General features: G+C 47.3%; 1 protein-coding gene across 1 annotated transcript in view; it reads right to left on the reverse strand.

Annotated features, from left to right (window-relative positions):
- Positions 1 to 2596, reverse strand: part of ATXN2 (ataxin 2) — a 37492-nt gene extending 34896 nt beyond the window's left edge. Inside the window, 1 exon segment of the mRNA XM_044440620.1 lies at positions 1294 to 2596. The gene's annotated coding sequence lies outside the window, so the exon portion shown is untranslated.
- Positions 2597 to 11757: the final 9161 nt, after the last annotated feature.

An 11757-nucleotide genomic window follows, 5' to 3' on the forward strand; every position in this document is an offset into this window, starting at 1 on the left:
AGACATCAGTTAATTGGTCTTTTTTGTGAATGACACATGTTCCTAGCAACACAAGGGTATGGCGGAATCAGGCAAATCTATGCTAACTCATTTTCTATCACTTTTAAGTGTTGCAGGAGAAATTCAGGTGGGGGAACAGCAAAGCTCTGCCAAAGACAAACTTAGCTGCAGCGGCTCATCTTCTTATGGGTGAATAGCAACAATGGGAGAAAGCCGGGATATAAGGGCCAGCAGTTCCATGGCTGGTAACGCTAATTCAAGAAACTTTCAGGCATGCACACCCCTTCTGCTCACTGCAGCCAAGGTGGAAACAAACAAATCTGACACACAAATAGGCCCAAACACGAGTAAACAAAATCGGATCACGCCTGTCTTAAACCACAGAAGGGAGAGGAAAGTGCTTCCCACCTCGAATAAGAATGATAATATTTGGGTGCTGCCACTAGCAACAGCTTTACATTATCATGCCTATGGACCACAGCATTACCAAAAATACCTTTAAAATCTGTCAGATTGAAGTGTCATATTCCCAAGTAAAATCTTGTCTGTAAACAGCAGGGAAGCCATTATGTCTTTTTTTTGCTTTTCTTTTTTTCCGGCTTTTCTTGATACAAGCCTATTAAAAGCCGACACCCCCACAGAAAAACATTGTGCATCAGGTGACCAAAAATGCCACTCTCAGCCATTCATCCCGAAGGTCATTTCAGGACCACACGTCCCTGCAAGGAAAGGGGCAGGCCAGCATTCCCTCGTGCCTCGTTTGACGGCCATAACCCCATGCGGACATGCGAAGGGGGGCAGGTGGGGGGCAGGTGCCCTCTCCGCTGCACAGGTGCGCACCGGGATTAGTCGCTGTGAAACAGGAGCAGAAGGATGCTGCTGCACTGACATGCCCCTTCGTGGTGTCCCGTGATCGTGTGGTTGAACTAGACAAGCCTGGCATTTGAACCCTCAGGCCTGCTGTTAAATGCTTACGGGCTGGCCAGAGAGTTATATCGAATTCGTCCCGAAAGGTAGGGAGCACGACAGATGTGCTTATCATAAAGGGCAGTTTTAACCATTTGAAAGAGATATTTGCTTCCTGAGTATCCCACTCAAATCATATCCCATCATTTTATTTATTTATTTATTAAAACATTTCTATGCCGCCCCATTTGCCGAAGCCTCGGGGCGGCTCGCAACATAAAATAAAATACAAAAATAACAATATAAAAATAACAATATAAAATAAATAACAATATAAAAGACGCTTGTCAAAGCAGCATCATACGAAATACGAAAACATGTACCTACCGTCGGTTGAGACAATCCTTTGGCACTGGTACGACCTCTGAAATTAATAAAGACAGATATAAGACGAAAAGGAAAGGAAGGACAAAAGAAAAGACAGTGGCCCACTGAAATCTAGCTTTCTGCAAGGGGCAAGAAGCCTCACTATGATTATATAAAATGGGAATACAAAAATCAGTTCTTTCCCAGCCATAGTCAGTTCATTTGTAGAATGTATTTGTCAGAATACTTTGCACTTAAAATAGTTCACAAAACAAATATTTCTGCCATAATTGTAATACATTAAATGAATTACACTCCATTTAAACGTATCAGAGTATAATCGTTAAGGATGTTCTTTTCAGCTGTTGTCCGCAACACTGACATGACAAAATTAAGTGTGCTCTTTAGGGGGGCGCTAGGGTGACAGCTTTGCGCTATTTTCCCGAGAGTGGCATCAAAGGAGTTCACGTCTTCATCACTGTACCAGTTTTCAGGAAAAAGTATTTTTAAATTTCAGTCACAGGAGCATCCTTTAAGTGGTATGTTCTTAGAAATGAACCCCTCGTCATCTGACATGCAAGGGAAAGGGGCTGCCAACCAGGACCTAAGCTTGTGACCCAAAGTTACTTTTTCTAGCACCCTTAATGCAGCATGCCAAAATCCTAAAAAGTCTTAATCTGAGGAGAGCAGGATGGCCCGCAAGACAGAGCAGTCTTCGCATGAATCCAACCCACAACCATAGAGATAAGCCATGAACCTGACAAGGCAGTTGACGGTTAAGCATTTTACAATGTCCGGGAGGAAAAAAGTCAGACATCTTGATTCAATGCTGTAGCCTAAAACTAGTAAGAGAAAAGATCTGGGGTTTAATGACAACCTGTTGCCTTCTCTGACACCTCTAGGGTTCCTTCTGTTCTCACATACACTTATGTTGGGAAGTGGAACTCTACCTTGCAACACACAAAAACTGCACCTATCTTTCTGGCTGCAGTCTTTTTACTTTATCAGTTTCCATACAATTCAGTCAAGAGAGTCATATTCACAATGAGCAACTGAATAAAAGATGGATGAATGCAGAAATTAGTTAGAGTACTTTTCAAAAACAGTTCTAACAAATTACGTGCCTAACCACAATTCTACTTGCATACAAGTCTCACTTTACTTGATAACCAATATAATATTTAAAGTTTGGTAATTAATGCAGCACATTCTATTTTAATTCAAACTCTGTCTACCTCTGCCATGGGAAAACCCGTCTCTTCTTCAGTCTGAAGTTCCTTGCTTCCCCAGGGCTCCATTGCCTCAAAGGAAAAACTAACTTGAATAAAAAGCAGTTCCTGACTCAAAAAATAGGTCACAAATGCACAGAAAGCTAAATGATTAGCTGTGTTTTCATTAAGAACAATAAGAGAAAGAACCCATTATTAAATACTGATACACATAAAAACCAAAAATCATTGCAATATCTAGACTTGCTTCCAGATTCCTAGGATAAGCCCTGCCGTGTTCTCTGCTTCTAAGGATCAACATGTACCTATCAACCAGTGTAAGCCTGCAGCTGATAAGAACATCAAAGAGATCATTTGCCTATTTTAACCGTGCCACCTTCCAGCTATTTTGGGTTCGTACAGGTTTTGGGGACATGGTTTTCCTTTTTACCATCTGCTGTAAGGAAGCTGCCTCACAGCAGCTATTGAGCAGGATGCCACTGCTTCCTGGGAGCGGATGGCCCTGCTGCATTGTCGCAAAGGTCCCTTCCTGATCTTGCTGCAGTGGATGTACAAATTACATCCTTCCACTCAAGCATCTTCAAGTGCTTTATGTGCAGAAACAGAGTGGCCTCTGACGAGTCCTCAATTAGCCTCATCTTGTGTTTGGGCAAAGCAAACACTGGAGCGGTTAAGCGAACTAGCCAGCATCAGATCAGCGGCAGCGCTGAAGACGTATTTCTGATTGGAATGCCTCTTTCTGGGTCCCAGGCCGTAACTTCCACAAGAACAGCCCCCCGAAGCGACAGAAGTATTTCCTGAAAGGCCAACAAATATCTATAAGGGAACTCAAGAGCAGTATTACTACAAAAGGCTTGTCATCAGGCCTTTGCAGCCAGGAGGAGGCAGATCCCTGCAAAGCAACACTGCACGTCTCGCTCACCATCACCGGACCGTTGTGAGGCTGTGTGGCATCCAGGGTGGGGGCAGGCTTGCTCCTGGCTGGAATGCTGTCAGCAAGTGCCTTCCTTGTCCCATGGGGCAAAGGGCAGCTCGTGAGAGAAAGCACGACCACACCACGGGGGAAAAACATCCTTCTGTCCAACCCTGGGATCCTCACAACGCTCGGCCACCGAGAACTCCGCCGGCCCCGCCTGCAGTCCCATTCTGGGTCCTGTCTCTGGTCGCACCAAAACGGTGGGAGCTATGCGTACCGATACTGAAACACCCAAGAAAGCCTCCCCTGAGCCCACGGAGGCACACACCTGCTTTCCAGCAGCGATCCCTAACCGGCAGGCACTTTGGAGGCCGAACTGAACCCAGCAGCAGGCATGTGCGCCTCGAAGGCCTTTCGTTCATCGCCTCGACTTGCAGCAGAAGCAGCTCCTTAAAAACGCTGCCACTGGATTTCCTTAGAAGCAGCAAGGCTGCAAAACATTCTGTCCTGATGAATAAGCTAGTATTACTTCCGAGGGGTCGGTTTACCCGACAAATTGGTCTGTTCAGACCTGTTCTTCAATTGCCTTTGTGCTCCGGCCGTGTTGACAACAGCGCCTTGTGCTGGAGGAGACTAAGATGCACTCCCTCTTCTGTTCTGCGCTTGCAGAGGGTCTAGCCAGGAGAGGACACCCAGCGGCGCTCCGAGGAGGCTGCTTGTATGCACACGGTGCTGGTGCTCCGGCTACTTGAGGTAACCCGAGCTGCTAGCAGCCCAAGCCTGAGCTCGAAATAAACCGATTTCTACGTAAACAGAGAGGCAACTAGGAACCTGCTTCTCTGCCACTTTTAGCCAAAAAACGAACAGATCAAGAAGGGCAGTCCAAGTACAGCCTAAGACATGCAATCAGTTGTCCCTTTATACAAATAGTACTGGAATAGGGCTGAGCTTATTCATCTGTACAGCATATTGGGGTTGCCGTTTCAGGGCGCTCTCACATCCAGCATTATCTCTAGAGGTGGACTTGCTGGCACGCGGGGCATTTAATCATCCCGCCTGTTCAGAGGTAGCTAAGCTACAGAAAGCCATTCTTTAATAGCCCATCCTCTGGATTACGGCCACACTTTATAGATGGGGCTCTTTCAGCTGGTCCATGATAAAAGCCGCGAGACTGTTAACGGGGACTGGCCAGCCAGACTGATCTTTTGTCTAAAGCAGGTAGAGCAAGTTACGTTGCTCAGAAAGGAAATGTAATTAACTGGAAGAAATTAAGTATTTCTCATCAAGCCAGCTGGTGGCCAACATTTTCTAAATATTTTATTATATTTGAAGGAATATTATTTCTCAAGTAAGATCACAAAGACTGTAAAAATTATGCTTACGAGTTGTAACAGCTATAATGTCACTATACATTCTTAACTGACTGGGCTTTCGATATTGAAATATTCCTCCACCAACTTGAGTCTGCCCTCTGCATTTGACATCTAAAGCACCGCTATGCAACTTTGGGAAGCATAATTGGCGAGAATGGCCTTTTCCTATTGCAGGTCTCAGCTTCTGAAACACCTTCACTTAAGGGGTTTAGTTAACATCTCCCACATGTTCCCAAGCTTTGAGTGAGCCACCAAAACATTCTTATTTCAGCAAGTTTTTAGTATGGTTCTATCTGCCTGTTTTTAAGCTGAATCGTTTTTCCTTACTCTTGGTTTTGCAGCAAGAAATTTTTAGTAGTTTAAACTGTTTCTATTGTGGATTTTGTAGATTTTTCGTACGCTATTTTGAGCTTATTTTTAAATAAAAAGGAAGATGCTTTGTAAGCAATAAATTACTTGCAAGAGTATCCAAGCTTTACTACTGTTGTGAATGGACACTGTGTTTATTTTACATACATTTAAACTTCAATAAAATTGTCACAGCCTGTACCTTTTGCATTTCAAAAAACAGACTGGGTTCCTCCTCCCCTGGCATGTATACTGTTATCTCACAACTAATGCATGTGATGACTCACAAAGTCTTAAGCCACAAAAGTTTTGTCTTTAAGGTGCCTTAGAACTCTTGGTTTTGCTGCAACAGACCAACACAGCCACTCTTCTGCAATTTGTTTTCAAATCTTTCCTGAAATTCATTTTTAAATAGCACCTTTGTTTTGCAGCAGTAAACTGCTTGGCTTGAATTTCATTCGTACAGATACAGATTAAAACAAATGCATCTCTTTATGAATCAAGGATAGTTCAGTTTTGGCCCTGTGGGAATCAAACCTTGAGCAGCTGCTGGACATTGGGAGACAACTGTCTACCATACAAGCTCTTCTTCCTTTCTCCTCCCACCCATTCCATGATTTAGGACCCCCCCCCTTACCTGGGGCAAAGAAACTATAACCTTTGCACTTTGCTAACAAAACTGATCTTTCTCTCTCCCTCAACACCCCAACTCCACTTTCATATCCCTGGCACTAAAAGAGCAGGAAGCACATTTTCCTGAAACCATCCACACTGCTAAGATTGAATTGACCGGCTGGGGGAGAAAATGTACTCCAGCACCTTGGAGCAGAAGCCCATGTATACCCTGCATGCATCAGGCCACGAGAAATTGCTGCTGAAATAGTTACTGCATTATGTCAAAAGCAGTAAAAACAATACATTTTATATCCTTCCAAAAGGGCAGGCCAAATCCTACTTCACAACGGCAAAAGCAAACACACCAATTGATGAGATACTTAAATACAGATATGCCCCATAAGTATTAAGGGATGGGACAGAAACCATTTTGTTAAAAATCCTGCATTTGCAAGCAACACATTTGTTGAAATTATGGTCTAGCATGGGGCACTGCCAGGCAACTGAACCCCCAGGCTCTGGAAACTTTAAAGGTTTTTCCAATGCATTTAGAGTTGTGCATAAAAATTTGATACAGGCTCCTAAAGAAACTGACATACTTTCCAGCCAGGTGTTAAGCATCCATTAAGTCGTATCAATAAAACTTAAAAACACAAACCTTTAAGCACAGAACTGATTGTAAGAGAGCCTGCAGGCCACTGGGCAGCACAGAAATGAAATAAATAGGATGTGAGCAAGTACTGGCATTAATCAGATTGCAACTGGCTGGAATATAACATATGAACGTATCAGTTTGACATACACCACAAGAGGTACCATTCAACACTATTATTAATAGCAACGTGGGGAGCTGCCTGACATCAAGTTCAACCGCTGGTCCGCCCGGCTCAGCACTGTCTACACGGAGAGGTGGCTGCCCTCTGGGATTTCAAGCAGGAGTCCTTCCTAGCCCCACGCAGGGAAGCCGGGGACGCAGCCCTTTCCATGAATGGCACGTGCCCTACCACTGAGCCACAAGCCTTCTCGAGCATGGACACCCGACTCTGGCCATGAGCGAAAGAACCACAGAGGACTAGTGTCACAGCCCGTGTGTGTGTGTGTGTGTGTGTGTGTGTGTGTGTGTGTGCGCGCGCGAGAGAGAGAGAGAGAGAGAGAGAGAGAGAGAGAGAGAGAGAGAGAGAGAGAACACGAACAAGCAAGCAAGCAAGCGAGGGAGCACACCTGCTGGAAACTGGCAGAAGAGGCAGAGAGGTTTTTCCCTCCTCTGGCACCCTGGATGGCCCCTGTGCTAGATGCAGAGTGTCGAAGCCGCCATCCTGCCCTCCTCTAATCTGCCTATTTGCCTGCACGGGGTTCAGGCGAGGAGCGTCACGATGCCGACTCGCGCACTCGCCTGGCAGGATCCAGCATTCTGCCTTTCCTCTGGCCGGAACGGCTGCAGCACCCACAGGCACCCACCAGCTCAATATTGTCAACAGGGCTGGAGGAGGCGGTTCTTCAGGCAGGAATTTTTCCAGCCCTGTGTGAAGATGCCAGGGACTGAACCTGGGACTCCCTGCATGCACGGCGGGGGCTCTCCTACGGAGCAACTACCCCCCCCCAGGCAGCAGGCTGCTTCCAGCCCCCACCAAGCTAGCGGCTTTTGTGAGCGTATTTGCAAGGCAGTTGCAATAGCTCTGTGGACCCCCGTCCATTAAAAGAAATATGGTTCTCTAAAAAGCTGGTTTTATGCAAGAAGGATGAACAGAGGTAGCAAGCATTCCTCTGGTACAGCTCTGACTCTTTCTAGAATAGGAATGTTACCGTTGCCCCAACCCAAATACACATGCAGGCCAAGCACATCAGGCATCTGCATTTTCTGCCACAGGAACAAATGTGCGTATCCACAGTCAGCTCCTTCGGATTTTACTTCCAGGGGTAAAAATGAACTATCCGTTTGCTTTCCAAACACTTAAGCAGGCAGCAGCAGGACGTTCGGCCTCAGCAGGGCTATAATGTACATTAAATCAGAGCAGTGGCACGGAGGGCAGGAGGGGGTGTTCAAGAGTGGCAGAGCAGGAGCTGCCAGTCTCAACAGCTCCTCAATTTAAAAGCAAGCGTGAGAGCAGAATACATGCTATTATTGTTAAGATAAATCAGCACCTGGTAAGGACTCCACTATTCCGGGAAGCAGAACATAACCCCGTTTTCCAGCCACACATTAGGCTAAAGATTGGATGCTTTACTCCTCTCTACCAGTAACCTTTTCAACTGCCCAGGAGCACATCTCTCAATAGTGGATTCTTTTTCCTTTGCATTTAAAAACATTAACCTGCAACAGACCACCACCATGGAAACCACCTGTACAGCTTGATCTATTAATAATTTTATTGCACTGAAAATTGAGAAAGTTAAACAGGGTTGTAAGAAAGGCTCTTTCTGAGCTATCTCTGTTGTAATCTTATCTAATGGTAGAATTTATACATCATTTACGCAGAGATGGTCCTATAGCCACATTTCAATGGTGATGAGAGCACCAGGCCAAGTCCCGGATTCTGCTCACTCTCCATTTTTCTTTTAAACCTGGATTAGTAACTTCACGTATCTACTTAGGTGTGCTACAGAATTCAATGGGACTTACTCTCAGGTGCAAGGATTCCTGAAGTGACAGGACTCACCTGTATAGGGCTGTGCACTTAGTCCCCATTTTGTGAAGCAGGGAAGCAACTACGAGGCTATGGAATAATTTTTTTCTCCCCCTTGGTAGCCATGCCAGATTTTAACTAGACTACAGTTTTTTAAAAAAACGGCTCATTCTTTCACTTCTATATATGAAAAGCTGTGAAAGCTAATACTCCACATTTTATTCCTACATAATTTGAAGCATTCTACATTACACCCCCAACTCTGCTCCATAATTCAAGCACTTTGAATACTGGGTGCTGTCAAGTGCATTATAACCTACAAAGGGGTCATTCTGGGTGGCAAAGTGTTTCATGAAGTACTACCTGGCCAATATAGGCTCCCAGAGGACAAAATGGTCAAATTCTAAAACATCACTTCAAACTTTTTAAAGTGCTTATCAAATATTGGAACCCAGACCTCCATAGAATCAGAGTGGGAAGGGACCATCTGGAATCACAAAGGACCATCAGCCATTAACTGGCCATCCCGTATTGCAGGTGAGCAGGGACTGAAAGACGCTGGCTTATCCAAGGGCACCAAAGAAAGCAACTGGGGGCTTCTGGTTCGCAGGCCAGAGTCTTAGCCATTTAACTAAGATTTTTAGCTAAGTAAGGACTGACAATAGATGCAGTTTTATGCAGTTTAAGGCTGTGGATTTCACAAACGGAGAAGCAAGTTTGGCAGAGAGATGCCCAGATCAGAGGATAACAGCCACCATTATGTGTATTTAACTGCAATCAAATATCTTTGATTTCAAACATTTCCTTAACAACTCAGTCTTAAAACACATTGATTTAAAAGCCTGAGTGATTTCAAAGTGCTTGATTCCAAGTAAGCATAGAGTAAGACAGTAAGGTGAACAATGGACATGATATAGGCATCTTGGTAAATGAAATAAATGAAAATGCAAGTGGGTATGGAAGATCAGCACCTAGGCAACAGAATCTCTGTTTATAGATACATGTATTGTTCCATGAATAATATAAGTTACTTGACCCAAGCGCTTTTGTTTCCGCAGGCACACAACTCAGGATCCAACATTACAACAACATCCATTACTATCCATGCATGTTATGCTGCATAATTTGAATTCTTTAATATACATTCATGCTATGGGTACTTTTCATAAGAGAAATCTGCACAAATTAGAACCAGTTTTTGAAATCACGCAAATACACTTCCCAAAGCAGAGGAGCTGGTGAGGAGGCCCAGCCCCCCCCACGCGGCCCTGGATCACCTTTCCTTTCTTTTGCCAAGGGAGCCCTGCTTTCACGCAAAAGGGGGAGAGCCCCTTGACCCTGGCAAGGCAGCCCAGCCACACTAGTGCACTACCTACTTTCAAGTACTGGGGGTGGGATCTAAAGGCTTGAAAAATACAAAATGGTCACTCTCTGCAGCAGCGACATCAGCATTAAAGACATCCAGGACCTGCTTCAGTGCAGAGGATCCCTGGTCACTGAGGGACCTTTGCCCAGGCTGAGAGTTCTCCCACTGGGCGGGCAGGCAGGCAGGCAGGCAGGCAGGCAGACGAGCTCTCCGCCTGGCCACCAGTCTTAAGCATATCCTCATGGAAAGGATCATCCCAAAGGGCTCCTCTCCAGACCCACACCTGAGAGAACACCGATGCCCTTCCCAGGCCGGGCCTCGTCAGGCTCTCTGCTGCAGCTGCAGCTTGGGGAAGAGGAAAGACGCTTCTTATCAATAGGACTGACTGACTGACTGACTGACTGGCAGCTTCCAAGCCAGCCTGCACCTTTCCCAGAAACTCCTGCTTCTCCCACCCGGTCCATCATTCTGAAAATGCTTTTGGGAGGGAATGCCGGGAAGCCCCCCTCACCGATCGAGGCCGCAGCCCCTATTCTCATCCACCGACCTCCAGCAACACCGAAATGTTGGTCCCCCATTCCAAGGGCCTCCTTTGCCAAGCCCCAGGCAGTGCCAGCCAGAGATGCCTCTTTGCCTCTCTTCCCCGCCCCCCCCAGGCAACAGCACTGTGTGTTTTTCTTCCTGAACCAGATGCCCAAAACGGTGGCCGAGCCACCTCTCTCTGCTCTGCCTAATGCCACAAACGAGCCACCCACACCCCTACAAGCGTACCGCTCTCCTTCCCCAAGGGCACTGCCAGTTGCTGCTCCAGCAGACCCACACACTCCCCATTAAAAGTGCATCTCAAGCCACCCATTTTTCCCCTGGGGGATAAACCCGTTTCTCTCCCTCTACACCCAAATACTAGCTATTCCAGGTAAAATCAGCCACTGATTCATTGCACCCTCCTCAGAACCACCTGGGGAGATTCCCTTATCACAACTGAAGCAGGAGCCCATTCCACTAAAACACCCCTATTGCCCCCAGGTACTGACTCCCACCACTTCACCCCTCTTGCAGATGTCACCCCCTCCTTCAAACAATACCGACCTGGTCGCTACCTGCCTGCAAAGGTTGCCATGCTCTCTGTGTGTCCATTATACAACCTGGATAAAGGAGAAGGCTTGCAAAGCCAAAGAGGCGGCCACTGCCCATGATTTCTACAACAGCCAGGTAACAATGCTCCACCTAAACTCACCCCTAGTATTTACGCAGCATTCCGATAAATTTGGAGGGGCCCTAATATTGCTCTGCTTTTGCCTCCCCAAAGAGCAGCTGCCATCTTCACCAAGAGAGCGGTCCAGCACACACTTACTCAAAAGCAAGCCCCCGTGTGCTTACTGGGGCTTACTCCCAGCTAAACGCAGGGCTGCAAATCCTAACTTTATCCATAATACCTGCACAGCACTTAGCTACCCTGAAAAGACACCATTATTATTATTTCTCTTATTATCATCGACCAGCATATACAGGCACTGTGGAAATACCGTGTACAAAGTTAAGCCTCTCCCCAACCCGCTGCCCTACGGCCGGACTGGAATTACAGCGGCCATCAGCCCCAGCCAGCAAGGCTCGAAACATCGGGGGCCGGATCCTGTTTAAGTCATCCCGAAAGGCAGACCCGCGCGGAGAAGGGCGGCGAGGATCCTGGGGACGAGCCCCATGGAGCGCAATGGCAGGGGCCCGCAGCGCCCATGAGCCCCAGCCGCGCGGGGCCTGTGGTCCAGCACGTCGCACCGACCCCGGGCGACCCCCAGCGCGGGCTGCGCGGCGCCCACCCCTCGACCGGCCGCGGCGACCTCAGCCCGGCATCCGCGGCGGCGAGCGGGCGGCCTACGAGGCCCCGGCCGAACGGAGCGAGGACACGGCCGGGCGGCGTCCCGGGCGGCCTCGGCCCCGCGCCCCGGCGATGCGTCGCGCCCGCGCCCCGCAGGCCAAGTGGGCCTCGGCCGCCCGCTCCGCTCCGCTCCCCGCA

This window comes from Varanus komodoensis, unplaced genomic scaffold (genome assembly GCF_004798865.1).
Source record: "Varanus komodoensis strain SLA01 unplaced genomic scaffold, ASM479886v1 scaffold38, whole genome shotgun sequence".
NCBI classification, from domain to species: Eukaryota; Metazoa; Chordata; class Lepidosauria; order Squamata; family Varanidae; genus Varanus; species Varanus komodoensis.